The following is a 24,694-nucleotide window of genomic DNA, read 5'->3' on the forward strand; positions in this document are numbered from 1 at the left end:
TTCAAGTCTCTTTAATAAAATACTGTGATCGACCGTATTAAATGTAACACTGAGATCCAACAGGACAAGCACAGACACAAGTCCGCTATCAGAGGCTAAGAGGAGATCATTGGTAACCATCCTGAGTGTTGGGGGAGTATCTGACCCGAACCTTTCCAATATGCCTTGTGACAACATGTTTGTGAAGCAATAGTTTGGTTTGAATGTGTTCTAAGTTACTTTAAAGTGTTATTTTTGTGCAGTAGTCACTATTATGCTGTTTCATATCTGTTTTGTTAGATCACTAATACTTTTGTGATAGCAAACAATCGTGCCATGAGTAAAAGTGTTCAGCCAGTTAGGCATCTTAGTCTTTTTCTCTGTATTTTGTGTTGAATGAAAGAATAAAAGAGCATCTTTTTTAGTGAAAATAAAGTCCTCATCTTATCAATACTTAGCTCATCCCAAACTTGCCACGATATATAGAGTTGATGATTTTGGTATGACTGGAGGAATAGCTTGATTGTGTTGCATTTACTGTTGTAGATTACAAAACAGATGCCTAAGTTTTGATGATAGGAAACATATGCAAATACTCCATATGATATGTCAGAAACAGCTGTGACATTGTGTCCTTAACCAATGTACAAACATACAGAAACTAACACTTCACCTATGTCCTGTTGCAGCCTAGTTGGTTCAACCTCTCTGGTAGCTTCTTGTAGTTAAGGGTCTGATCCCAGTTCAAACTGATAATTCCCCAGTTCTGTCAGAGACAGTTACTTCAAAGCCTACTTCATACATTTCAATAAGATGTCAAAAAGTGTGTCAAATCGTTAACTAAAGGCATTAAATGGCATAATCTCTCTCCTTTTACAGGCAAAAAAATGGGAATTCAGAGGTTGGAAGATTTAGAGGATATCGTTAAACAGATGACTGCCATAGTGAACAGTCAAGTCAAAGGTTTCCTTTCACCTTAGCAAGGTTCCTAATAGAATTAAATGACCTGGCAGTACACTATATTGCCAAAAGTATTCACTCACCCATCCAAATAATTAAATTCAGGTGTTCCAATCACTTCCATAGCCACAGGTATATCTAGGCATGCTGCCAGACTGCTTCTACAAACATTTGTGAATAAATTAGTTGTCTCAGAAGCTCAGTTAATTCCAGCATGGTACCGTGATAGGATCCCACCTGTGCAACAAGTCCAGTCGTGAAATTTCCTCGCGACTAAATACTCCACAGTCAGTGGTATTATAACAAAGTGGAAGCAATTGGGAACGACAGCAACTCAGCCACAAAGTAGTAGGCCACGTAAAATGACCGAGCGGATGCTGAGGCGCATAGTGCACATAGGTCACCAACTTTCTGCAGAGTCAATGGCTACCGAAATTTACAAACTTCATGTGGCCTCAGATTAGCTTAAGAACAGTGCATAGAGAGCTTCGTGGAATGGGTTTCCATGGTCAAGCAGCTGCATCCAAGCCATACATCACCAAGTGCAATGCAAAGCATCGGATGCAGTGGTGTAAAGGACGCCGCCACTGGACTCTAGAACAGTGGAGATATGTTCTCTGGAGTGATGAATCATGCTTCTCCATCTGGCAATCTGATGGTAAAGTCTGGGTTTGGCGGTTGCCAGGAGAACAGTGCCTGTCTGACTGCATTGTGCTAAGTGTAAAGTTTGGTGGAGGGAGAATTATGGTGTGGGGTCTTTTTTCAGGAGCTGGGCTTGGCCCCTTAGTTCCAGTGAAAGGAACTCTGAATGCTTCAGCATATCAAGAGATTTTGGACAATTTCATGCTCTCAACTTTGTGGAAACTGTTTTGGGATGGCCCCTTCCTGTTCCAACATTTCTGCGCACCAGTGCAAAAAGCAAGGTCCATAAAGACATGGATGAGCAGGTTTGGTGTGGAAGAACTTGACTGGTTCATTGGCATTGGCCTATTGAAAAGGTGGTCTGAGGGTGTACCTCTGGTGCCTGCTCCACTTGCCAATTTCATGGTGGACGAAGCTGTGTGTGCTGTCTTCACCTTTGGCGACGAAGATGTCAGCAAACAGGTCCAGTAGCTCTCGTAGCTGATATCTCTGATACGTCCCCTGGCCCTCACAGCTCTGGTGTCCTGACCACACAGAGTCCTGACCTCAACCCGATGGAACCTTTGGGATGAATTAGAGCGAAGGCCTTCTCGTCCAACATCAGTGTCTGACCTCACAAATGCGCCTCTGGAACAATGGTCAAAAATTCCCATAAAGACACTCCTAAACCTTGTGGAAAGCTTGCCCAGAAGAGTTGAAGCTGTTAAAGTTGCAAAGGGTGGGCTGACGTCACATTAAACCCTATGGATTAAGAATAGGATATCACTTAAGTCAGGGATGTCCAAAGTTGGTCCTATCCTGGGCCGCTATCCTGCAGGTTTTAGATGTTACCCTGCTTCAACACACCTGATTCAGATTAAATGGATCACTTCAACAGATTGTTAAGTAACACAAGCCTGTTAATGATGTCTTAATCTGAATCAGGTGTGTTGAAGCAGGGCAACATCTAAAACCTGCAGGACAGCGGGCCTCGAGGACCAACTTTGGACATCCCTGACTTAAGTTAATATGCGTGTAAAGGCAGATGAGTGAAAACTTTTGGCAATATTGTAAATGTAAATGTACTTTATTTATACTGCCCTTTACAGACAATCCTTACGATGTACCAAAGTGCTTTACAGCAGGTAATAAATAAAGAGAAGAATAAGTAAAAACAAATAAAAACAATAAAAGAACAGTGAAAGCAGTAAAATACAACAAAATTGAATAAGATAAAAGTGTCATCATACTACTGGGTATTAAAAGCAATCCTAAACTAGAAAGCTGCAAGCAGCTGTATACGGTACCGAAATGTGCGCACGTTGGGGCACGCGCTGGACGACATAATCGCGCAGCTCTGCCTACACGCACGATTCCCTCTGCGTACGTACGAGCACATAATAACCCCAATGCGGAGGGGTATTTGAACATTTCTAGGGGGCACCACTCCCCCTTGAGCTGTCACCTTATCGTGGTGGGGGGGTTTGCGTGCCCCAATGAGTCTGGGAGCTATGTTGTCTGGGGCTTTAAGCCCCTGGTAGGGTCACCCATGGCAAACAGATCCTAGATGAGGGACCAGACAAAGAACAGCTCACAAAGACCCCTATGATGAATAATATTTATGGACACCGTGTTCCCTTGCCCGGACGCGGGTCACCGGGGCCCCCCCCTGGAGCCAGGCCCAGGGGTGGGGCCCGCCGGCGAGCGCCTGGTGGCCGGGTCTGTGCCCGTGGGGCTCGGTCGGGCACAGCCCGAAGAAACGACACGGGTCCCCCTTCCTACGGGCTCACCACCCGTGGGAGGGGCCATGGGGGTCGGGTGCAATGTGAGCTGGGCGGCAGCCGAAGGCGGGGGCGCCTCCCCGGTGAGGTGTTCCGGGCCCGTCCCACTGGGAGGAGGCCCCGGGGAAGACCCAGGACACGTTGGAGAGACTATGTCTCTCGGCTGGCCTGGGAACGCCTCGGGGTCCCCCCAGAAGAGCTGGAGGAAGTGGCCGGGGACAGGGACGTCTGGGTCTCTTTGCTCAAGCTGCTGCCCCCGCGACCCGATCCCCGGACCAGCGGAAGATAATGGATGGATGGATGGATGGATAGGGGGCACCACTGAGCCATTTTGCTCCGCCCTCTCAGCCGGCATATTACTCTACTTCTCTTTCCACATCTTCTGCGACGGCTGTTGCGTGGCAACCGACCAGGTAGATGCCATAGGTAAGAGGGTACAGACGCCAAAACAGGTGGCGGTGGCTTTGTTTGATCGTTGTCCTGGAACGGTATTATGTCCACAGAATTTCGGAATTTCAAGAGACTCAGGCGATCATACACAAGTAGTGATGAAAACGATAAAAACATGACAATACACAAAAAAAGGTAGCAGCAGTAGACGGTCAGACACTCACAACGGCGCCATATACTAGAATTGTGTATCTAAGCAGCAGCCATGATAACAGCAGTTATCTGCTGTTGCTAAGTAAAGGCCCCTCTGTGTTTCTTTAATTTTACGTTTAACATAGAAAATATTGGATCATCCTTCATGAAAGAAAGGAGATAATTCTGTCCCAAAATTTCTTATATCCGCAACTTTTAAAGTGACATTTGATTATTTTCATCCAATTGAACTAACTGGGATCTGTGTGTACATACGTATATAACAGAAGGCTGAGTATGTGCAGCCTGTAACTTTTTATTTATACATTTTTAATTACAAATGTTTCTAATAATGTAATATTCTATATTATCTCTGATACATACGAGATAACCTTTGTGAAACTTTGTAACCATATTTCCTCAACCCCATGATATTTTTCATCAAGGTCAAGGAAAAGAGCTTGAACTTGTTGAGCGCAGAAGCCATGACTGGGAGTAGGGGTAGAGGAGATCAAAGATGTACTTAGGTGCAAGTGAGTGGAGAGATTTGTAGGTCAAGAGAAGGATTTTATAGGTGACGCGTGCTTTGACTGGGAGCCAGTGAAGTTGCTTTAGGATGTGGGTGATGTGCTGCCAGGGCTTGGTGTGAGTTAGCACCCTGGCAGCTGAGCATACTGCAACCTGTCAAGGGCCTTACTGGGTAGCCCAGACAGGACACCATTGCAGTAGTCCAGAGGGGAGGAGATAAATGAGTGGTTGAGGGTCTCTGTTACTGAGTCGGATAATGAGGGCCGGAGTCTTGAGATGTTTCTGAGGTGAAAAAAGGCAGATTTAGTGATACTCTTGATGTGGGACCGAAATGAAAGGGTGGAGTCCAGGATGACACCCAGGTTCCGTACCTCTGGTGATGGAGAGATGGAACAGCCATCTATGACCAGGGCCAGATCACCAACCTTCTTCAGCAGAGGTACCGGGGCCACCACCATGAGCTGCGTTTTGCTGCTGTTGAGTTTGAGGAGGTTAGAGGTCAACCAAGCTTTGATTTTCTGCAGGCAGTTGTTGAGTTGCATGGGTGGGAGCTGAGAGGAGGGGTTTGTGCTGATGTACATCTGAGTATCATCAGCATAGCAGTGAAAACTGAGTCCATGGTTACGGATAATTTGTCCTAGGGGGAGCATGTAAATGGTGAAAAGAAGGGGACCCAGGACAGACCCCTGGGGGACAACATGGTTAACTGCTGCAGCGATGGAGTTGGAACCTTTCAGAGTGATGTATTGTTTCCTGCTTGAGAGGTAAGACTGGAACCAAGAGAGTGCTGTGCCAGTGAGGCCAATGAGTTTAGAGAGACGGGTGAGGAGGATGGTGTGGGAGACAGTGTCAAAGGCTACGGACAGGTCTAGGAGGATGAGGATGGTGATAAGACCATTGTCTGCTGCGACCAGGAGGTCATTGGTGATTTTGATGAGGGCGGTTTCAGTACTGTGGTGGATTCTGAAACCGGACTGGAGAGGTTCGAAGAGCTCATGGTGGGACATGTGGTGTTGGAGCTGGGCAGCCACTGCTCTTTCCAAGATCTTACTCAGGAAGGGAAGGTTGTGAAAATGGCTGACATTGAGCCACAGTGCTTTAAATGGGAGCCCCCAATATCAGTCATCAAGCATCAAAATCTGCCACAAACACTTACAACACTCATAAACAAACACACACAGAGAGGGACTGCTCAAGGGGCCCATTTGGGGTTATGTTTGTTTTTCTTAATTTAATTTGTCTGTTCTTTTGTTTGTTAAGACTTTGCATACCTAAAACAATTTATTTTAAAATATAGCAGAATTGAGTGTGAAAGTGAAGATTTGTGATTTTGGTATAAATAAAACAATTTCTTTGTTCTTTAAGTAGCTAGTTTATGGCGATGGGATACTGCAAGGGACCAGCCCCCCCAAAAAAAACTAAAGAAACCCCCCCCGCGCTTACGTTTGGTGCCATGTAAATCAAGGTAAGACCTGATTTTATTCATAACACTCTCACTGTGCAATTACGGCTTGTTTATTTATTCCAGTCACCTTTTATATGTGTGAAATCCTGCTTGTGTGTACCCACACATTACAAATCATGTGAGGTTACTAAAGTTTCATGATTAAAATGATCGTGAAAATATTAAACTTAACTAGATGGCATTTCTCTGTATTTTATTTCTTAATTTCAGATATGCGAAGTTGCTTGGCCATGGGGATTGCCGCTTGCTGGGAACTTCTATTTTTGTCGTTACCAGTTGCCGCTGGCTGTTTTTGTTTTTTAAAATGTTTTTTCTGATGGCCGCTTCTTTTTTCTGTTTTTTTAGGGCCATTGGGCCTCATGCAAGAACATTTTCGTATTTTTATTCTAAATTTCTCTCACTTTTTTCGTAAGAAGGTCTCGTACGAACACGCCACGTCAGATTCAACAAACGCTCTTATCTTCGGAAAAAGTGTGTAAACGACCTGCGTAAATGATGAATCCCACGTGTGCGTATATAATTGCACGTGCACGAGAATAGTAAATTTGCATACTCCACGCCCAAAATGATACCATATAAGGCTGTGCTTCTTCTGTCCTGTGCCAGGAAGTGTTGAGTGTTGAGTCATGAAAACGGCATCAAGGCGCAAAAAGAACAACTTTAGGGGCTCTGAGACTGAAGTTCTGCTTTCAGAGATCCAAAAAGGAAAATCTGTCATTTTAGCAGTGTCAGCAGTGGAATTACGGGACCTGCTAAAGCGAAGAAATGGGAAGCAATTACGAGTGCTGTGTCACCTGTAGTTCGTAATGTCACCGAAATAAAAAATAAATGGTTTGATATGAAAATGGCTTAAAAAAAAAGAAAACGTCTCGCCCTGGGCAGGCGCTCGATGACTGCAACTAAAGCCGTGCAATCAGCTGTTGCCTCATCATGATGGCACTTTGATGGGGCGGTTAATGAGGGGGGTCTTCTGGCACTACACCTTCTGGTCTGCCTGGGCTGGTGGGAGACCCTTGTTCATGACAATATTGTGCAAATCTGGCATGCCTTCTCTGGGCTATAGAGCAGTTTGGCCCCGCTGAATGGAGACACACCCACCTGGCCTTCAGCTCAGTGCGCACCACGACAGCGCGGGTGCTTTGATGCGTATATGTGTGCATTGCTCCGATTATGATTTGCAGTCCAGCCAAGGCATGAAAGTCTCTCTTAATTTGTACTAGTTGGACAGCGGTGTGTGGGAATTTGATGTACCGTGGGTGATAAACTGATGAGAGCTTTGACCAAGGGGAGCGCACGGCTCACAGAGGACTGGGACCCCCCGATCTGTCTCCAGTCTCCCTCTGAAAGGTTCCAGTGGCCAAAAATCCAAGGGTGGTGAGGACCTGGGCGTGTGGTGGAATTGGGTTTGATCGGCGTGTTTCTCTCTGGAGTTGTGGCTCTAGCAAGCTGCATATTCTAAATCGCGATGTCAGCCATTCGTTTGTCTCCACACGTTCTCTTCAAGAGCCTGATGCGCTAAGGCATCCGAAAGTAGAAAATCAGCCACTGGTTACGCTTCCCATTAACCTTGTTATATACAGATTCAGATTAACCTTCGATTAGTGCACAATTTAAGTCAAACAGAATAATTTCAGCATCATTATGGGGTATAATGTATATATTTATTTATGTTTTCTTCAAAGTAATTAAATATACAATCCATTAGTCAAGCAAACTTGATTGGAACAACAGCGGACTATTTTACGAAACTCCTACGACAGGTCTGGATCACTCGTGAATTCTGTTCGTATCTGAAAGAAAACGTAAAATACGAAAAGATTGGTGAATGCGCAAATTCTCTTAAATCACTCGTACGCACGATTTAAGAACAAATCTGTGCGTACGAACGGTTCTTGCATGAGGCCCATTGTTTTTTCTTGCTCGGCCTCAGCACCAAGGACAGCGCTTCAATGTAGCGTTTTAATGCAGTTAATTTTGTTCAGGACTTTTGTCAGGTTGTAATAAAAATTTTCATTTAATCTAAGAATTTATGTGTTTTATTTGCATGTAGCTTTTGGGAGCCAGTAAGCAGCCTAGTAGTGTGCGATGTGATAGGGTACAGTAGCAGAAAAAAATACGATGACGTCACTCATTCATTCATTCAGTTGGCAGCCCCGGCCCCCCCTACTTAAAACATCTTCCCGCGTGCCTGCGCACACGGCCCGGACCCTGCCCCTGCCCCGCCCGAATCTCACTCCAAGCAAACTTGATAACTTGAGAGCCCTGCAGTCTTCGCCGGATTATCTCACTACTACAGTGGTAAATCACATGACTTCTGTACTTCTTGCTAAGAAAATCCTACATGTATTTACCTTGTCCTCCTGTGTTCCCAGTGTCTGTTCCTCCATTGCTCGCCTCGCTCTCGATTTCCAAGCTAAAGGCTTTAGCGTTCTCCTGTGGATTCCGAGATACCTGCTTGCTTACTACCTACCTGCTCGCCCCACTGTTGACTCCACCCCTTCACTCTTGAACTCAATCTGGACTTGTGTTAAAACACACCTTCACCTGGATAAATTACTCTCTTTGATTCTCACAAACTGTCTCCCTCTCCTCTCAGTTACCCGTTCCTCTGGATCCACTCAGCGGCTCATTGCATTATCTATCTTTAAATAAACCTGGTCTTTTACTCAAATCTCCCAGTGTCAGCGTTATGGCAACCCGACCGAAGCCCGACAGGCCCGGTCGGAACCCGACGGGCCGGGTCGGACTCGGACAAAAAATTAGAATGTCTTGTCGGACTCGGGTCGGGCTCGAAAGCAAGCAGACATCGTGAAAATTATAAACAGCCAGAGGACAGTTTTCAGTTCATTGCAAACATCAGTTTTTGTGATAAACATAAATAATTGAATATGCATAAATGAAAATGTTGGTAGGTTACTCGTGCCTCATGCCGTGCAGCATGCATCTGTGGTGTGTGCATGAGCGAGTTGCCAGTGGCAACGTTTGAACGCCGACTCTCCGAACCAGCCGATTCAGAATCAGCACGGAAGATGCTGTGAGCCAAGTTGTGGAGTACGTACCTTGTTTTCTTAATAATAGCCAAAGTATCAGTTGCCAGTGAAAGCGCGGTCTTTTAATGTATGTTGTAGTATGCCTTCTAGGCTTTCTTGAAGTCAGAATATAAAATTACGAAGTTTAATCACTGCATTCGCCAAGGAATGCATTGCAGCATGGGCTAGCAAGAAGAGCACAATATGGTAACAAACTTTGGAGGAAAGCAGCACCAAGAAGATATGATGCACACACAGACGCTACGAAGAAAACAAGGTAGGGGCATAGAGGTTTAATTTAATCATTATGTCCGCCGTGGCATCATTTTGATATCATGTCATGTCCTTCGCGTAGGGTTTTATTGTTGTCACTTTTACTATCGTAACACTACAGTTATGTCTCTGGCTAGTCCTGGCTTTCGAAAGAGACAATGCGCACATTTCACGGTATGCAAACCTTTTGATCTGGTGGTAATTTATGACAGGGCTGCTGTAGTGATTTCTAACTTTGTAACTCAGTAATATGTTATTGAATTGACTACTGGTCTTGCTGATATTTTACAGTAGCCTATCTTCGCTCCATGTTGGTTTGCATTTAGCTCTGGTTAGCATAGTTGGGCTACTGTTCTGGTCACTCGAGTTTCTATTGTTTTATTAGTCAACTTCTTTCTCTCTCTGTATTGAGTTTAATGGGTGTTTATTCTGGTCGAAGAGTGCTTGTGCATTTGTTATGGTGCACCGCCATTAATGTGTATGTTTTATAATGGATTATGGTGGATAATGGTGCGCTGTCACCAATGTGTATTTACTGATTAGGGTGCGCCGTCTTGCGTTGGTCACTGGTCTCGGGCTTCGGGCGGGCTCGGACACAAATATTTTAATTAATGTCGGGCTCGGGTCGGATTTGAGCACTTTTCTGTCGGTTGCGGGCCGGGCTCGGACAGAAAAATCCGGCCCGAGCCAGGCTCTAGTCAGCGTCTGCTCTTGGGTCCTATTTGTGAGTAGGTTTTAGCTTTAGCCGTGACAGCACAATCTGGCCAAGGGATGGACTCAGCGAACGCTTTCCATTCTGCTCTGACAAGACAGGGAGTAATGCTTAGAGAATATGAGGAGGTGCTACATTCCCTAAACCAATTTCTGAACCAGGTTTTGGAATTCCCCCCCCCCATGAGCTGTCACCTTACTGTGGTGGGGGGGTTTGCGTGCCCCAATGAGTCTGGGAGCTATGTTGCCCGGGGCTTCAAGTCCCTGGTAGGGTCACCCATGGCAAACAGATCCTAGATGAGGGCCCAGACAAAGAACAGCTCATAAAACCCCTATGACGAAGAAAACAGTTGGACACCGTGTGCCCTTGCCCAGACGCGGGTCACCGGGGCCTCCCCCTGGAGCCAGGCCCAGGGGTGGGGCCCGCCGGCGAGCGCCTGGTGGCCGGGTCTGTGCCCGTGGGGCTCGGTCGGGCATAGCCCGAAGAAACTACACGGGTCCCCCTTCTGACAGGCTCATCACCCGTGGGAGGGGCCAAGGGGGTCGAGTGCCTTGTGAGCTGGGTGGCAGCCGAAGGCGGAGACCTTGGCGGTCTGATCCTCGGCTACTGAAGCTGGCTCTTGGGACGTGGAATGTCACTTCTCTGCTGGGGAAGGAGTCTGAGCTGGTGCGCGAGGCTGAGCGGTTCCGGCTAGATATAGTCGGACTCACCTCGACGCATGGCTTGGGCTCCGGAACCAGCCTCCTCGAGAGGGGTTGGACTCTCTTCCACTCTGGAGTTGCCCGTGGTGAGAGGCGCAGAGCAGGTGTGAGCATACTTATTGCCCCCCGGCTGTGCGCCTGTACATTGGGGTTTACCCCGGTAGACGATAGGGTAGCCTCCCTCCGCCTTTGGGAGGGGGGACGTGTCCTGACTGTTGTTTGTGCTTATGCACCGCACCGAACAGCAGTTCAGAGTACCCACACTTTTTGGAGTCCCTGGAGGAGGCACTAGAGAGTGCTCCTCCGGGAGACTCCCTCGTCCTGCTGGGGCACTTCAATGCTCACGTGGGCAATGACAGTGAGACCTGGAGGGCCGTATGTCGTGGACACTCGGGTGAAGAGAGGGGCGGAGCTGTCAACTGATCACCACCTGGTGGGGAGTTGGCTCCGCTGGTGGGGGAGGAAGCCGTCAGACCTGGCAGGCCCAAACGTATTGTGAGGGTCTGCTGGGAACGGCTGGCGGAATCCCCTGTAAGGAGGAGTTTCAGCAGAGCTTCAACCATGTCCCGAGGGAGGTGGGGGACATGAATGGGCCATGTTCCGTGCCTCCATTGTTGAGGCGGCCGACCGGAGCTGTGGCCGTAAGGTGGTTGGTGCCTGTCGTGGTGGCAATCCCCGAACCCGCTGGTGGACACCAGTGGTAAGGGAAGAAGGAGTCCTATCGGGCCTTTTTGGCCAGTGGGACTCTGGAAGCAGCTGATGGGTACCGACAGGCCAAGCGGAACACAGCCTTGGCGGTTACTGAGGCAAAATCTCGGCTTGGGAGGAGTTCGGGGAGGCCATGGAGAATGATTTCCGGACAGCCTCGAAGAGTTTCTGGTCCACCATCCGGCGGCTCAGGGGGGGAAAGCAGTGCAACGTCAACACCGTGTATGGTGAGGGCGGGGCTCTGCTGACCTCAACTGGGGACGTCGTGAGTCGGTGGGGAGAATACTTCCAGGGCCTCCTCAATCCTACCGACACGCCTTCCGATGAGGAAGCAGGATTGGTCCATTTTGGCGACCTCAGAATCGGGTCTCTGCTTTTTGCGGACGATGTGGTTCTGTTGGCGTGGTCGGGCCGTGACCTTCAGCTCTCACTGGAGCGGTTCGCAGCCGAGTGTGAAGCGGCTGGGATGAGAATCAGCACCTCCAAGTCTGAGACCATGGTCCTCGGCCAGAAAAGGGTGGAATGCCCTCTCCGGGTCGGGAATGAAAATAAAGCGTCTTGCTTCTCAAAACAATATGCGTTCAAAAGAGTAATACATTTGCATCACAAAATCGTTCTCGATGAAAAAGTTAGACCTCACATCGCTTGGCGCTATTTTTGCCTCCCTTGATATATCACTGCGTCCAATGTAAACTGTGCAGACCGAAGAGCAGACCGAGCACTCCCCTGCTTCCGAGCAGCAAACACCGTAACAGGTGCGGCTATCGCCAGGTGGCTTGACGCATTGATATCAAGGGAGGCAAAAATAGCGCCAAGCGATGTGAGGTCTAACTTTTTCATCGAGAACGATTTTGTGATGCAAATGTATTGCTCTTCTGAACGCATATTGTTTTGAGAAGCAAGACGCTTTATTTTTCTAGCCCCAGCAAACTAGCCGGACTACCTTCGTGGACGCCAAAACTCAGCTGGCACTCGGCTCACAGGACGCAGCGGGGGGTAAGTCAATGTTCATAAATGATATTGCTAATATGGGATGTCATACAGCTTCATGTCAAAAGAGGCGAACTATCCCTTTAAGGTCGAAAAGTGTGAATTCCAAACATCTTCAGTCACCTTCTTCTACAACATTTTCCATGACAGACAGGTGAAGATGGATTTCTTGGTTCTACTAACTTTTACCAATGTTTCATCCACAACGATAGCATCATTGCTTCCGCATTAACTTCCAAAGTTGATTTCCGTTAAGATCACCTTCCACTGAAACCCAGAAGCCGCCCAAACATTCCAACAGTTAAAAGACAGATCCACCACTGCACCCATCCTTATCCAGGCCAACCCCAGTCAGCAGTTCATTCTGGAGGTCGATGCCTCGGCCTCTGGTGTGGGAGCAGTGTTGTCCCAGAGATCTGAATCGGAGGGTGGGCGGCATCCCTGTGCATTCTTCTCCCGATGACTATCACTAGCTGAACAGAATTATGATGTGGGCAATTATGAAACTCTTAGCGATCAAATTAGCTTTGGAAGAATTTGTTAGACAGAGCCAAGCAACCTTTCATTGTGTGCACCGACCATAAAATCTGTACCTACCATCAAAAGCTCTGCACCAACTACACCAAGTAAAAATTCCTTGTAAGTGCAAACCTACATGGCAATAAACTTGATTCTGATTCTGAAAATGCTAAGAGATTAAACCCCTGCCAAGCCCGTTGGACCCTTTTTTTTGGTCGTTTCACTTTCTCCATTGCTTACCGTCCAAGCTCCCGTAATCAAATCAGATGCCTTATCCCGATAGTTTTCTTCTGAAGAAGAATCAGTGGAACCAGCACGGATTCTACTCTCGACCTGCCAGGTAGATCCCCTAAAATCCACTTTCACTGAACTGGTTTCAAAATTCATCGTTCCCTTCAAATAATAAGAAAAAACCCACACCTTCATCTGGATAAATTACTCTCACTAACCATCTCTCTCTCTCTCCTCTCAGAGTTACCCTCCCTCTGGATCCCCTCACTGCACCATCTTTAAAATAAATCTTGTCTTTTCTTCAAATCTTCCAGTGTCAACGTCTGCTCTTGGGTCCTATTTGTGAGTGAGCCAGGATTTAGCCATGACAGTTTTCTGTTTCATGACTTTTCAGGTTTGTATGTGAGCAAAATATGAGAACAGACTGAGGAGTAATTTTTTCATCTGAAGTAGTCAGCATTGCAAGCCCTACCCCCAAAAGTACCACAACATTTATAAAGTATACATGCAGAGCAAGGTCTCTGGAAGGCAAAATGCTTCTTCAGTACTTATCTTAGATAGTGGACACCACAGTAAAAACACTTCATAAGCACATGATAGCAAGTAGATCAAACTGACAGGCAAATATAATCTTTCAAATTCAGTTTGGGCAATCCACAACTGATGTCTTCAAATTAAAAACTTAAGGACATGAGTCTAAATTAAAAACAGTCAAGGCATTTCAGAAAGCAAGAGAATAAAGTTTCAGAAAATTCAAAACTGGATACAGGTCTCTCTGATGCAGTACATTAGAATTTATCAAATGTTTATTTTGATCTCTATTGTACAAACTTAGCAAAGACGTGTATAGATTTTTATCTATTGAGATTCTGATCTCTTTGCACTACCTGACCCTGAACCATCTTGCATTTGTCACTTTATGTTCTTGTTGTATAGTCCTTTGATAGTTTTTATTTTGTTGGTAGTTTTTGTCTCTATTTTCTTTTTTTTTTGTGAGCAGCACCATGTGAACCAAAGGGAAACAACATTCCAGTACACAGTATAAAAGGCTGTATTGACAAATACATTTTCTTGAGTTTTGAGTCTTGAGTTTTATGGTCATTTTTTTCTGTCTTTGACCAAACAGAAAAGTGATAAATGTAGCTTTTTTTTAGGTATCACCCTGTATTTTAGTTTTAGCTGGATACTTAACGCTATGACTTGAATGTAATGGCAGTGCACGAGAGGCACAAACTAGGACTGAGTAAAGATACACGAACACATAGAAATCAAATCAGTATCAAAACAAGGTTATTCTAGACCTACTATGCAGAACATTGTTCTTAATCAATTAGAGTCAGATGTTTTCATTTAAAATATATTTTATTTCTGCTCTGGCCAGACATTGATTCATATGATTTAAATTAAAATCACACTGGTTATCGGTCAAAGGCAGTGTACTTCCTGCTCCTCTACATTCATCAAGTTTGATCTTGAGTATATGCTCTTTCCTAGCAGATAAAGAAATACAGCACTCCCCAAAGAGTCACAGATTTGTCTGTGATGAAATCTCCAGACTGGGCTCTAAATATTTGCCTGTGCTGTATTTGTGTGAGCGTGTCATTAACGATCAGAGCTGACAAACATGCACACTCATTGACCCCAGTCATCAGGGGAGAACCTGAGACAGTAGTGTGTGTTTAGTGTGTATTTGTTGAAAATGTAAATGCCTCACATGAAGAATTGATGTCACCAGCAGAGGAGACGACTGCAGTGGAAATTAATCTGGTATGGTAAACATTTTCCATAGCCAGCACTCCTGTATGTTATTTAAGGTCCTGTCAGAACTTGAAAGTGTAATTGATACAAATTCTAAAGTTTAATTTTTAAAGTTTACAGTCACAGAGAGTTCAGAGCTTTAGAATGTTTAAAATTGCACTCACTCCCTTTTCATTATAGCAGAATAGCCCTGGTTGATACAAATACAAAGGGTTGCTACAAATTAGACTTTGAGAAACTCAATTTGAAGTAAAGAAAGACATTTATTTTCCTCTTAGGGAAGCCAAAGTCTTGGCAGTGTTTGCATTTAAATATAAACTGGGCACAATATGTGGCTTTAAAGATACATACAGTCATCATGGAGACACACCCTTGTCTTGCCACGTTCCCATACTTGCTCTAAACAACATCATTTAGTTGTTCCCTCTAAACCAGTACCAGCAATCAGTACATGAAGGATGAAAACCTTCTTGTTATTTCACCTTTGCTAGATGTTATGTCTGCACCAGCAGAAATTTGCTTTAAGGGCTGTGGAATAGTTGAGGATAAGGAGGGCATGTTGTTGTAACTCGGTAAGGGATAAAGAGAGACAGAGAGTCAGATGAAGATGGCCAGAGCAGTGGAATAACATCTTAATCTATCTGAGAAGTGAACAGTGGCCAGTCTGTTTTTGGAGCACGCTGTCTTGGATGACTCCCAAGCACAGGGGCAGCGAGTGGAGCCATCTTCAGCTGCTATTCACTAACATGGCAGTAATAAGGCAGTGATGACCCTCCCAGGACTGCTAGCCAACAACCGATTTGCCTCCTATCCCTTTAGGCAAATACACACACAAAAAAGTAGTCTGTACAGTAGAACAGATAATGTAGTATCGGACCAAACACTATACTGCATTTGATTTAAAGGTAAACACTGTTTACACCCTAATGCATAAATATGCATAAATATGCATTAGGGTGAATGTAATCAATGAAAAAATGTCAAAAAGAGTAACACAAGCTTGGGACTAGTCATCATTGGTGCTTAATGTGCTTAAAAATAGTAAAACTTTGCTCAGCATGAGTAGAAATGAATATGATGCTGTCCAACCTGTTGTAGATTAAAATAATCTCCTGATCTGGTGTGTTAAAGAAACCAATCAAAATGACTTTGTTACAATTAAGATTTTTGTGTCATCCTAAATAAGTTTAGGATTTACAGTTATCCTGAGCTTTTGTTAACCTGTTGAATTGCAGATAATTTGGTATACAGATGCAATTGAATAATTAAAAGGATGCTGAAAATAATTCATATCCCCATAGTTTTCATGAACATGGATTCTGTCCCTTGTCAGTAAGCTTTTGAATAGTAACCAATAATACAATTATCAAATATATTTTAGAAAAGTACCTATTTGCATTTCATCGTCTAAGAACGTCACGTCCTAATAGGACATATGTAAATGAAATACTATCCAAATCCTTATTGTGATATGTTGCTGTTTAGCATGGTGTAGCTATAGAACTAACAGTGCTGCATACAGTTCACTGAAGCCACTGTGATCGTATCAGCTTGTACAGAACACCTGGCAAAAAACAGTTTTACGTGGTCACTTGAACACACTGTATAAGATGGTGTCCTGTGAGAGGACGACATTCAGCGCAGTGTATTGTTAGAAATTTGCATGCTTAAGTCCATATGGCAACTTCCTTTTGACCTGCTTTCCCATCCCCGATGGATTGTCAGGGCTGTCAGCCGATAAAGAATCACTTGACTTGCTATAACAAGTTCAAAAGGAGCTGATGACGCGCTGTTGATCCATGGAGAATCGGTAAAAGAAACACCCCTACTGCTAGCTGCTATCACTCCCATAGAGATAGCCATATTATTGATGTGGAATGGTTATGCTAATTTCTTTAGGGGAGGAACTTTTTTTTATTTTGGAAAATGCTCAAAAATGAAGAAAAGAAAAAAAGAAAAGAATTTCATACGAATCAAACTGAATTCATATAACAATTTAAAGGAACAGCATGGGAATTTGATTTTCATAGCGCATAATGAATGTAGGCTGCCTTTTCAAGTGAAAGATATGTTGTGTCTGGGAAAAGGATGAAAACGACATTGAGGCTTCACGCGCGCACACACAAATTAACCATGGCTTTCAAAAGAAAAAAATTGTAAGATTTATAGGGTTAATGTAAGATATAGTAGGATTGATACACATCTATGTGTGATAAAGAAAAAAAGTTTTTGAACAGGTTACTTTTAATTCCTACATCAAATGAAAGTAGGCAAAATAACAATAGTTGAAATATATAATAGTTTTCACCCGCAGATGGAGTGTTATGTGCCCTCTTTCAGTGACCATGTACATGACTGACTCTCTCTCTCTCTCTCTCTCTCGCTCTCTCTCTCTCTCTCTGACACATGAAGACAGAACAGAGGCATGAGAACACGCGCGCGTGTGTATTATGGGGTTGTGGGGGGTATTTTGTTGGAAGCACAGGGCTGTTATGAATATGACCCTGTGATACTCTATTGTGGGCCCATGTCCGGTTCTGAGGATATTTGATAGCATCTCAGTCAGTGGCATTAATGTGTCTCTCGGTTCGACATTTTGAATAATCTAGGCTGTCTGCCGTCATCCCGCCACTAGCTGTCAGCAGCACCGTCTGTGAGTCTGTCTTTCTTATCACACTTCTCTACCCATGCACTTACATTATAGAAAACAAGCTGTCTGGTCAAGAGAGCACTTGATACTTTTTTATTATTACCAAACTGTTCCCATAATTATCCCATAATCATTATATAATCCTTCAACAAAGCCTCCATTGAAGCCCTGTCTTTTGTCAACGCTGGGACACTGAATCTATAATTGCATTATTCAGTCTCTTCCACCCCCTATAGAAGCATAATATATCAAAACCATCGCACAAGGGAGGTTTAGTTGCAAGAAACACTTCAGCCTGTGCAGTACCGCTTTTTGTCATGTGCTTTTATTCATCGCAAAAAAAGTTGTGCCAACTTCAAGTTCCTGTTGTGTTAGTATTAGTTTCTTTCTCAGGTAGAGAGCAGCTTTAAAAACCTTCACAAATCTGGATAGACATTCATTTTCGAATCGAAGTAATTTTAATACTCGCATAATTGACACATCATAGCTTCTTAATATTCATAACCTATTGCGCTTTCGTGTAGCAAGAATAAATCCTTAAAACACTGAAGCAAAAAGGGAAAAGTAAGTCCCCGGGGAGCGGTCCTGCGTTTGTATGCATGGGGATTGGCAGCACAACGAGGCTTATTTACATTAAATACGCCACAAGGTTACAGTGCAGATAGATGAGCGTCATTTTTATCACTCATTACTTCTCTTAAACGGTGACTGACGCTCAGGACGTAGAGGAGGAAACACTCATTTATCCAGGAGTTTCTAAGGCGAGAAGAGGGGGAAGAATCGTAACAGTTTTCCCGAAAGGTAAGAAATTTTACTTTTTGGAGTCATTTGGTGATCTGGGTGTCTTGATAGGGAGGGATGACATCCCAGCCAATTTTTACCGCTTGGTGTCTTCGCACACTGTGTCTCAATGGTTCAGAACGGATGGCAGATTTTCAAATAAAAGACTGTTTATGAACAGTTCAAGGTCAGAAACAAACTAAGGTGCTCGTGAATCGTCTTATTTTTCTCGCTACCACATCCGGGGAGATATAACAACGGGAGAAATATTGCTTTAAACGAAATTATGTTCACCACTGGGCTCATCAGTGGCTTTTTATCCCCGTAAACGGCAAATACCGCAAGACCAGTCGGTTTTGCTTTCTAGAATGGAGTGGCTTTTTAACGATACAATGCGTTTCACCTACCAGATAGGGGGAGTCCAAGCTGAAAGATAAGGGGAATATGCTGATGCATGGCGATCGGCATCAATGCAACGTTTACTGTTAGCAGTCATAGACTGAAGAAGACTGATATAAAGAGAGACACAAGTAATAAAGCCGCAGTTTTCATGGCAAACTAAAGAGACGCGACAGGGAGCAGCTGTAGAAAGAGATCAGAAGAGTGGAGAATCTTTAACAGGTCCTAAGCGCACTTTTCAGCACCCCCATCATCCGACAAGAAAATGATCCGATCAAATCATATGGGCATGCCTCATTATTCAATGTACACTACTTCTCACAACGCATCGTTTACGCACAGGAGTTAGCCGGCGCCTCGCCAAATTCAAGAGGTAAGAAGTGTGTAATTTACGGTACGCAAGTAGAATCTTAACTGGGTTTAAGGTGTCTAACTTACTGGGAAATCAGTTTTTTTTTTAAGGACTAGGCTGGTTTGTGTGGGAGCATCGCAGCGGGACTCCCTGATGTCTCCCCAATCACGATTAGAAAATATAGAATTGCATGCAATTATCTGTAGTGACTAACGATCGTTAAAAAAACAACCCATAAATGAATAAATAAACAAAAGAAAACAAACAAAAAACTAAAACAGAACAAAGAAAACCCCATCTACAACCAGGACATGGGATGCCGGGTTCGACACCTTGCAATCAGCGTGTGCTAAACTTGTTTTATTGCCTCAGAACCTAAGCGATGCGCTGAGATCACCTCAGCATGTTTTTCTGTGACACCGCGTGTGCGTAAAAACGCGATCGGGATCACGGCTTTGCAATGTTGCGCGTACATATCAGAAAGTGTGAGACTTTCAGAGAAGTCCAATTGTGTTCCTGTTTCGAGTGTGCACGGAAAACTTTTTCTTCGTTACGATACCGGCACTCATCATGTGAGGGATCTGTAGAGCGATTAAGTGTAATGTTTATCGGTGCACTTGCTACCACGTGTCAAAACTTGTGAGATGGAAGAAGAGCCGGTGAGACCTGCCATTTTGTGCTCTGATCGACCTCTCATATAAATAAGCAGCCTCCGCATTATGCTTTAAGGAGTCGTTTTGATGGAATTCATTGGAAGGGGCAAATGTCGTATGTGCATACTAACGCGTGTGTTAGGAGCACTGAACTGCCCCTTTTCGAACCACTGACAGTTCAGTTTGGTATTTGAGAAAGGGTAAGGAGCTTTTGTGTTTGTAAGACAGCAGGGCAAAGTTGGAGCGGCTCGTAAGATACTGTGGGAGACCGATAGGCATCTGTTACTGTGTAAATATAATATGACGGCTCATAAGCTGACATTGTTCCATGGCTATAAAAACGTCGTGCCATTGTGTTTATCTCTTGCATTCCTTTAATTATCACAGGGAATTTATGTTAAAAGGTGTATGTTATTATTTCCTAACTATGGAGTAAGCTGAGCGTTTTTGTAAATAACTCTAACCGATAATTGCAGACTGTTCATATCGAGGTTCACATATTCGTATATGTACATATAAGAACGGGCAGATGGATTAATACATGAAGAAATAAATTCAATGATGTGCTCGGCGCTTGTAATCCCATTTAAAGCATCTCTCTCACTGTGCTTCTTGGGTGAGGAGGAAACTTTCTTTTGAGACCCGAGTGGAGTGATCTGACCCCAGGATATCCACCTACAACTAACAGCCATCAGCATTCTCTAAAGACACATTCCATTTTTCTCCATATTATCAACAATGTGTAGCACGTTGTTTCCCACTGTTTCTTTATAACTTTTCCTCAAGTTGTCTTGAGTCCAAAAAAAAAGGTTGTTTTTTCCTCAAATATGCTGTGCGAGGAAAACAAATAACTAGATTAAATGTGCAGATTGAGATGTTGTCATTGTGTGATGGTATGAAAAGGGAAGATATTACACACGAAATAGTGTCTGTGTGCCTTTTATCAGCTTCGTTCAATCCTTTATTGTAGAAGAAATATTAAATGAATAACTGTCCCTGCTCCTGCAGGTTGCCTCACAGAAGCGTTTGCCCTTTTCCTGTACTTCTCTGCACTGCTACAAGTTGTAATGTTGTCATTCTTTTTTGGTGAAATATTTGGGAAGAGACATTGTGTTTATGAAAAGGCCTTGCTTTGCAGACTGGTAAAGGAATTTATGTAATGCATTACAAAGTGTCAAGGCCTGAGTGGTTCGCATTAGTGATCTATATTGAAATTCATGAAACCTACATCTAAATAGTTGTATTCACTTACTTATCAATTTCTATTTCAATATTCCATACAAATAATCCAGCAAATAATAAATGTGTTTATCAGAAAAACAAAATTACGAAAACATATTTATCTTTAAATGATCAAATACACAAATTTTTTTTAATGGATGAGATATTTTCCGGCCAAAACCAAGGGCATGAGAAATTTGACATTTTCTTGTGCTGCTACTTGATCACTGACTGAGCTCAAAATCTGTTCTTGGGAAGCAATCTGTGATGCTTACCGTTGATCCTGCATTAACTGCTTTCCAACCTGTGCCAATGTCAGTGCTGTTGAGGGGGCCATGGGCCATGTCTGACTGCATCGATACACATCTCTCAGTTGCAAACGAGAGAGAAGGGAGGTGAGAGTTCGGGTGGTGGGTAAAAGAGACAGAGGGAAAACATGGCATGCAGAAGATGGTATCAAATTAATCGTCTTTTCACGAGGATGTCAGTCAGTCAGACCCTCAGTTCATCATGAAGCAGATCCACTTGACTGACGCCACTGTGTTGTCAGTTCTACACATGCTGAATTATTTGCATGTTGACATGTATACACTTTCATTTTTGAAAAAGTATAGCGATATAAAAAGAAATCATACATTCTTGACAATCGTGCATTAGAAGGCATCTCATGAGATAAACACACAAACCCATACTGATGTGGCAAATTACATAATCCAACAGTACAGAAGATATGTGTGTAATCAACTGGACAACTCATAATTCAAGTTGTCTTGTGATGTATGCATCTGCAACAGTGTACAGTTAGTTAAATCGGTCTCACTGTGGCTTTCTGATGGCTTCCCCTTCTCATGTAATTACGAGGAGAGGTCTCCAGCTGTACAGGCTGCAGGGCCAGGGTTCCCAGTCCGCTGGGATCAGGGCGGTGGTGGGAAGGCCAGTTCTACTCATCAGCCAACCATTAATTGATATGTGGAGTCATTGTGAAAGCACCTCCCACTCACCCCCTTTTTGCAACTTGAAGCATATAGAATAATGTCTATTTCTTCATTTCCACTCTGAAAAGATCACCCTGACTTCTTCATTCCGCTAACATAGCCAAGTGGCACTGTACATGTGTTCCACTGTGTCTGTGTGCGCACGGTGTCCTGTTGGGGAAAAGGAGGGTGTCAAAGGGACAGTGACACACAGGTGTCAGGCTGGGGTGAGCCTTGTAGCTCCATGACCTTGATCTCCAGGGTTCAAGCCAGAGAGAGGCGGGCCGGGCTTGTATTTGCTGTGAAAGGCTAATATGACAAGTGTATGTACTAATACAGTATAGTGAACCAAAGAAGAGATTTTTCCGACCAATTACATCAGATGTTAGATTAGACATAGACAGAAATCTCTAAAAATGTGATTTCTTTATCACATTTGTTTGAATTCCTGTCAGTGAAAATATTTTCACCAGCAGCCCACAAGGTGTGATGCGGAATTTTTCGAAGGAACCAGAATTACAGTTAATTTCGTTATGGTAATAAATCAAAATGGACAAATATGAAGCTTAAAGACATTCATGTCACTGACCTTTGGTCATAATATAAACCTTTTTAGGATCTCATTTTGTAAAACTACTTAGAAATGAATGATTTTGTGACCTAACACAATGCTTTCTTTTAGATTAGAACCAAAAAGTAAATGTCTGTAAAATAATTTAAAAGAAAGTGCTTTACTTCTGATTCCGAATATTCTTAATTATTAAGATCAATTTATAATGTGCAAGGTACCATTAGCTAGGAATAAATGTGTAATCAATTTAAAATCAACTGAACGAATGATTAGCCTTGATGAATAATTCCTAAATGATAGTAATGTACAGTTTTCCTGTTTTGTGGCTGTTTGATATTTCGCTCTCGGTGACTGCTTGTGTGTTTGTGTAGTTTCCCTCGCATGTTCGTTTCCCTGAAAGCTTGATAAGAGCTTGGGGATTGGTGGGGAGGTTGAGATCAGGAGCGGTGGGGTGGATGGGTTGGGACGGTGGGCAGGAGGATAATCACGGACGTCAGTTTGATCTAAGAATAAAGAGTGCGGGGCAGATGAGGCGTTGACAGATAGGCTTGACTCAGTACTCTCATGCCAGGGTGCCATCACAAGGAGCGTCTGCTTGTCTGGGTAGCCGGGAGAGGAGGGGTGGGGGGGGTTAGAGGGTTTGGTGAGGTCTGGTTGGTAAGAGAGGAAGAGAAGTCAGAGTGGTCTGAGATGGAGAGCAGAGCATGGAGGTTTTTTTTTTCTCTTTCTTTTCTCCATCACAATCTTCTTATTGTAGGAGTACCTGGAAATATGTGTGCATACAGATCAGTGCACATGGGAGTTTGTCACAGTGTGTCTATATTCACAAGTCCTGTGCCCAGGCCAAGCTCTGGCCTTAGTTTTTCTCTCTCCCGCTCTCTTGTAAATCAGTAGTCATTCATATCACTAACAAGGAATGTGTCCAGAAAAAATGGAAATCCCTCACAACCCGTGATATTGCTCCTTTGTTTGCCCCGACTTCCCTGCTGAGCTTACTTAGCATGAAGGCATTATTGAGTTTGGCTTTAGTTTGATTTTTTCTTTTTTTTTCATAAAAAGTTTGTTAGCATTGTGGATTTAAGGATGTGTCATGCAATGTCAGGACTGTTTTCCCTTTTGATGTGTCGAACAGCACTGTGTTTTCAGCCATGTCATTTCCACAGACAACAGCTTAACACAAACCGGCAAGCGCACATCAATCAGAGGTCCTGAAGCAGAGAATTGTTTCTGTTTAGCATTCAGCTTTGCTTTGCTAAGACAGTGGTAAATACCTCCAGTGTTCTTGAGAAGGAAGGTTATATGTGTGTGTGTGTGTGTGTGTGTGTGTGTGTGTGTGTGTGTGTGTGTGTGTGTGTGTGTGTGTGCGCTTGCGTGGCATCTTATGTCTATTACCCACTCTACACACTATCACAGACTGCACATGTCATGGCTGCTCTTTAGCTAGTCTGCATTTTGGATGTGACTTTTGTAAACTTCCAGACTTCTGTTAATGAGCACTTCAAAGTAGCACAAGATGGAAGGAGGGTAAAAAGAGCAATGTTGGAGAAAAAGAAGAAGAGAAGGAAAGGTGTGAAAATGCTTCAGACAATTCCTGCACATTTAATTATGATCAAGAGATTTTCACCATAGAACGGAGGCATTCCAGTTTTGTTCCACTTGTAAATCTGGCCCCATATGCTATATATTGTTTTGAATGATTACTGTACACCATTATTGTGTGTATTCAACTGCCTCTCGAACACCTGATTTGCATAATTGGATCTTTAATGAAACTTGCCCTGTGGAACAAAAAATACAGAAAGAAACATAAGAAAAAGTGTCGCACAGTAGCAGTGGGGTGTTACACATACAGTAGACGAATGCTCCCTCAAATACAGGTTGACTTTTTTTTTCTCAAATATTTTTAATAAAGGGTGAAAAGGGAAAGATGGTGCTGACTGGAAATAGAATAAACCCACAGTGATAGGAAGAGGGAGAAAAAGTGACCTGCTCTGGCTCAAGCACTCACACATCAGCGACAGTGCTACAAATAGGATGAGAAGTGACTGTGAAAGCTGTACATTCCCAGCCAGGTCTCGCGGGTTAAGACTACAATAGCGGGATATTCTCTTGCCCAGGGGGGATTTCAGCTCCTCTTCTGTCGACACTCATTGCACCGACTTGTTACTCAGGAAAGATGGCTCTTTTGTAGAAGAGCTGATTCCATGCTTGCCTTGTGGAATTCCTCTGTTGCAAATATTTTGAAAAAGACTAATCA

General features: G+C 43.8%; 1 protein-coding gene across 3 annotated transcripts in view; it reads left to right on the forward strand.

Moving 5' to 3' along the window:
* The first annotated feature begins 17,791 nt into the window (after positions 1-17,791).
* znf536 (zinc finger protein 536) overlaps positions 17,792-24,694 on the forward strand; it is a 203,555-nt gene continuing 196,652 nt past the window's right edge. For 2 of the 3 annotated variants that reach the window (XM_075469018.1, XM_075469139.1), the window contains exon 1: positions 17,792-18,288. The gene's annotated coding sequence lies outside the window, so the exon portion shown is untranslated. Of the gene's footprint in view, positions 18,289-18,696; positions 19,040-24,694 lie in introns of those variants that run through there. The other variant, XM_075469076.1, reaches the window with a different exon arrangement.

This window comes from Odontesthes bonariensis, chromosome 1 (genome assembly GCF_027942865.1).
Source record: "Odontesthes bonariensis isolate fOdoBon6 chromosome 1, fOdoBon6.hap1, whole genome shotgun sequence".
Taxonomy (NCBI): Eukaryota; Metazoa; Chordata; class Actinopteri; order Atheriniformes; family Atherinopsidae; genus Odontesthes; species Odontesthes bonariensis.